Source organism: Meles meles, chromosome 18 (assembly GCF_922984935.1).
Source record: "Meles meles chromosome 18, mMelMel3.1 paternal haplotype, whole genome shotgun sequence".
Taxonomy (NCBI): domain Eukaryota; kingdom Metazoa; phylum Chordata; class Mammalia; order Carnivora; family Mustelidae; genus Meles; species Meles meles.
This window is the reverse complement of record NC_060083.1, coordinates 9,516,110-9,521,849: the sequence shown is the minus strand read 5'-3', so window position 1 is coordinate 9,521,849 and position 5,740 is coordinate 9,516,110.

Below are 5,740 nucleotides of genomic sequence, written 5' to 3'. Positions count from 1 at the left end.
GGCCAAAAGTGTGTCACATGGGGTATGTCATTGTGGGCCGCACACCTGGGCCGCCACCTGCCCGGGCCACTCCCTGCCACCGAGAGGCGGGCAACCCAGAGCTGATGGCTCTTTACTCTCTGGACAAGCACCTACTACGGGCCAGGTGCTGCTTCCTGCCAGTTTATGGTCCCCCCAGGGGCGGCCCTTGCCTTCCGTTAAGGCACTGTTGGACGGAACAGCTTTTTAACCTTTTATTATCGTGATTTGGAAAAGTCCAGAAGGGTCCACATGCCACAGAAGTGGAAGTGTCCCCGTCCTCCACACCACCACCAGGAGGCACATTTTCTTCCGGTATTTCTCCTGCACGTTTCTCAAGTCCCTTCTAACCAGTTTTTGTTTTGGCCTCAAACCAACAATGAGAAGGTTCTGGGTCCTGTAATAGGTTTGAAAGTGGCCGTGAAAGGATTCAGGGATAATTTGTTACTTTTGGCCGCTCCATATTTTCTTCTGTTAGTTTCCTGTTGATGTGTCTATCAGCTTCCTCCATTCCCTGCTAGGTGTTTCTGCTTTACTTTGGATGTTTTAAATTAATTTTTTTTTATCAGAATATTTCAGAGAACAGTAATAGAACGTTAAGCCCAAGATCTAACTTGATCACTGAGGTTACAGGTTATAGATGCCATTTTGCCGTATTTAACCCCAATCTTAAATTGTTTCAAAAGAAATGACTTGTTCTTATAAGAAGGATATACATTTGTTATAAAAGATCCAAGCACCACAGAAAGAAAGAAACATCAAGTCTTCCCAAATCCCACCACGGAGAAGCAAGCACCACCGTGGTGAACGGAATTCCAGGCATCTGCGTCAGTCGCAGAGTGATAGAAGGTTAGAAATTGTTGAAGGGGAATGGGATTGCTTGAGTTTGGGCAGTGACAATACCACAGACTGCCTTACAAACTGCCATTATTTCTCACCACTCTGGAGGCTGGGGGATCCAAGGTCAAGGCCACTGGCTTCTTGGTTCACAGATGGCCATCTTCTCCCGAGTCCTCAGAGGGCAGAAGGGGTGAGGGAGCTCTCCGGGCTCCTCTCAGGGCATTGACCCCGATCATGAGGGCTCCACCCCCATGCCCTAAGCCCCTCCCCAGAGCCCCACCTCCAGACTCTGTCACATTAGGGACTAGTTTCCAGCCGGGGGAATTTGGGGGAGACAAACATTAAATCCATAGCATGTCCTATGTAATAAATTTGATAATTTTTTAAGAAGAAAAAAGTGAATTCACTAATCTGCCAAGTGTCATATCGCTACTTTTCCATGAGCAACATTCCTGACAGGTCCCTCAACCTTAGCATACGTTATGAAAACAAACGAATAAAGGAAAAGCAGAATCAGACCCATGGATACCGGGAACAAAGTGATGATTGGCCGGGGAGGGGAAGGGCAGGTCCAGGCTTCCACTAATGGAAGGAGTAGGACCTGGGGATGAAAGGCACAGCGTAGTGATTAGACCCAGTGGGATCCTGATGGTGTCCCGAGGGGATGGGTGGCAGCCAAATGGGGGTGAGAACAGCGGCATGTGTCAGTCATCCACTTGCGATGTCACACACCTCAGGCCGGCGTGACATTGCATGTCAACTGTGCTTTGATAACTACATATAAAACTATCGCAGTTGGTAATGTTGGGTTATTTTTAAAAACATTAAAAGTTCAGGGGCACTTGGGTGGCTCAGTGGGCAAAGCATCTGCCTTCGGCTCAGGTCACGATCCCAGCGTCCTTCAGAATGTTATTTAATGTATTGGAACTTCATATGAATCATAGCATGTGTCCTATGTGACCTGCTCCTTTTATCAACATTGTTTTAGAGATTCGTCCTGCTGAGGTTTTTAGCTACTCTTTCTTTTTTACTATCAGACCCACCTTCTACACTGGTCAGATTATAGACTTCATCCTCGAGCCGCCTGGCTGTCTCGATCAGGGGAGGCTGCGACTCCTGAGCTTGGGGTTGTGAGTTCGAGCCCCACGTGGGGTGTGGAGGTGACTTAAATAAATAAAACATTAAAAGAAATGCATCCTTATTCATTACTCTTTTCCAGTATTCTGCAGTTTTATAGCATGGGATCTCACATCTAGGTGAATTTTAATCCACTTAAAACTGACTTATCCAGGGGCACCTGGGTGGCTCAGAGGGTTAAGCCTCTGCCTTCGGCTCAGGTCATGATCTCAGGGTCCTGGGATCGAGCCCCGCATTGGGCTCTCTGCTCAGCGGGGAGCCTGCTTCCCTCTCACTCTGCCTGTCTCTCTGCCTACTTATGATCTCTGTCTGTCAAATAAAATCTTTAAAAAAAGAAATTGACTTATCTGGTGGAAAGAAGTTGTTTCATTGTTTTCCACATAAATAACCAGTGGTCCCAGCAAAACTTGTGAAGTGACTCATCCTGATCAAATGACATTCTTTACCAAGGCGTTTTCAGAGGTACTTCCAAATGTTTCTAGATTCTTCTGTCCCTTGGGTCTATTTTCTCTTCCTCTGTTTTTTGTTTGTTGGTTGGTTTTGTTTTTGTTTTGTTTTTTAATTTTCTCTTCCTCTGTTACTACCACATTATTATTAAATATATATATATATATATTTTTAAAGCGTGCATGCAAGTGAGGAGTAGGGGCAGAGGGAGAGGGAGAGAATCTTAAAGAGATTCCGTGCCCCACGCAGAGCCTGACGCAGGGCTCGATCTCACGACTCTGAGATCACGATCTGAACCAAAATCAAGAGCCAGCCACTTGAACCGACCGAGTCACCCGGCTGCCTCTCTAACCACATTACGTTTAATTGCCATGCTTTTTTGTTAGATTTCGAACATCTGGTAAAGCACTGTCTCCCCCCCCCCCCCCCCCGCCCTTGTTCTCCAACAATGTTTTGGGTATTTGGGACCCTTTGTTCTTCCACAGAATATTTAGGTCTAGTCCATAATAATAACCCATCAAAGATTTGTGTTAAAGTTTCATTAAGTCCCTTTTTTTTTTTTTTAAAGATTCTATTTATTTGAGAGAAAAAAATGAGCACTGGGGAGGGACAGATTGAGACGCAGACTCCCTGCTGAGCAGAGAGCCGGATGCAGGGCTGGAGCCCAGGACTGAGATCGTGACCTGAGCCGAAGGCAGCGGCTTAACCCACTGAGCCACCCAGGCGCCCCCTTGGCCCTCTTGGAGCTCCATCCTGTGAACCACGAGATCAGGCGCTGAGCCAAAACCAAGAATTGGATGCCCAGCCCACTGAACCACCCAGGGGTCCCTCTTGTCACTTTGAAACAATGAACTTCTGGCCTTGTTGATTTGAATTAATTGATTCTAATTAGTTAATTTCTGTTCTAGGCTATATTGTTCCCTCCCTTTCTACTTTCTCTGGATTTACACCACTGTTCTTCTCACGCCTTCACTAACTTGGGCATGCCCTTTCGCTGCAAACATTGATGTTGTATTTTAAAGAAGTTAAGAGAAAAACGAGGGTCTTTCATATTTACCTCGTGATGTGGCATTTCCTATGCCCTCTCCTTCCTGAGAGTCTGCGTTTCCTCCTGGTGTCCTCCCTTCAGCCCGAACAACCTCGTTCAAAATTTCCTACGGATCCAAGCTGCTGCCAACACGTGATCTCAGTTTTCTTTTGTCTGCAAATGCCCATTTCATTTTCTACTCAAGGATATCCTCATCGGGTATCAGATTCTGGTGTGAGTTTTTTATTTTTATTTTAGCACTTTTTTTTTTCTTTTCTCCCGTTCTTCCCCTCACCCCCAGCCTCCTCGATTTTACTGAAATGCGATCGGCGTAGAGGACAGTAGAAATTTAAAGCGTGCAATACAGTGACCTGACTTACATATATTGGGAAATGACCACCATCGTAAGTTCCTTCATCTTCCGTCCTCTCACACAGATTTTTGAAATGTTTCTTTTCCCTAGTGATGAGAACTCTTGGGATTTACTCTTAACTTCCCAGTATACGGTGCAGCAGTGTTAACGACGGTCATTTGTACGTTACAGCCCCACTGCCCGTCTGTCTTAGAGCTGGAAGTTAGTACCTTTCAATCACCGTCCTCCAGTCCCCCCATCCCTCCCCTCTGCCTCTGGTAATTATAAACCTGCTCTCTTTTTCTATGAAATTTGTTTTTGGTTTGTTTAGATTTAACTGTAAGTGAGGTCATACAGTATCGTTCTCTGTCTGGCTTAGTCACTTAGCAGAATGCCCTCAAAACTCACTCAGACTGCGGCACCTGGGTGGCTCAGTGGGTTAAGCCGCTGCCTTCGGCTCAGGTCATGATCTCAGGGTCCTGGGATCGAGTCCCGCACCGGGCTCTCTGCTCAGCAGGGATCCTGCTTCCCTCTCTCTCTCTCTGCCTGCCTCTCTGTCTACTTGTGATTTCTCTCTGTCAAATAAATAAATAAAATCTTTAAAAAAAAAACAACTCACTCAGACTGTTGCAAATGGCACGATCATCTTTTTTATGGCTGAACAGTATTCCATCATATACGTATATGTATATGTGGGCTCAGGCGTGGCTCTGTCGGTTAGGCATCCAACTCTTGATTTCAGCTGATGTTCTGATGTCAGGGTCTTGAGACGGAGCCCTGAGTTGGGAGGGGGGGTCTGCCTTCAGCAGAAGGAAGCTTCTCTCCCTGTCCCTCTGCCACTCCCCTCCCATCCCCCACCCCTCACCCACACTCTCTCATACACACTCTCTCAAATAAATAAATAAATCTTAAGATACAGACGGCTTCTTTATCCACTCATCTGCCAGTGGACGATTGGATTGCTCCCATGTCCTGGCTATTGCAAATAATGCAGCCGTGAACATGGCGGTCCAGACAGATCTTTGACATAGTGTTTTGGTTTCCTTTAGATACATTCCCAGAAGTGGATTCACTGGGGGGTGCCTGGGTGGCTCAGTGGGTTAAGCCTCTGCTTTTGGCTCAGGTCATGATCTCAGGGTCCTGGGATCGAGCCCCTCATTGGGCTCTCTGCTCATCAGGGAGCCTGCTTCCCCCTCTCTCTCTGCCTGCCTCTCTGCCTACTTGTGATCTCTGTCTGTCAAATAAATAAATAAAATCTTTAAAAAACCAAACAAAACATTTTCTTGGGCGCCCATTTACAATCCCACCAACAGTACAGAAGGGTTCCCTTTCCTCCACATCCTCACTGGCATTTGCTACCCCTTGTCTTTTCGATGATGGCCATTCCAATAGGAACAACAGGATACCTCATTGTGGGTTTATTTTTTTTTTAAGATTTTATTTATTTATTTGACAGAGATCACAAGTAGGCAAGGAGGCAGGCAGAGAGAGGGGGAAGCAGGCTCCTCGCTGGGCAGAGAGCCCGATGCAGGGCTTGATCCCAGGACCCTGAGATCATGACCTGAGCCAAAGGCAGAGGCTTTAACCCACTGAGCCACCCAGGCACCCCTACTTTTCACACTTTTAACATTTATCCTGATCGGCTTTCCCTGAAATTTTTATTTTGTAAATATATGTCTTTCACCACATTTGGAATTTTCCAGATATTATTCTTTCAAAAAATATTTTTTCTCTTCCATTCGTTTCTCTCCTCTGACTGTCAGTAATGTTAGGCTTTTTGATTTTGGTCCATGTGTCCTTAGATAACTATTACTCACTCATCTTCGAGTGTACTAACTTTTTTCTGTTATCTACGTTCTGCTATTCCTTAAGCCTATGCAGTGGACTTTTCCTATGAGATGCTCACATTTTTCCTTTCC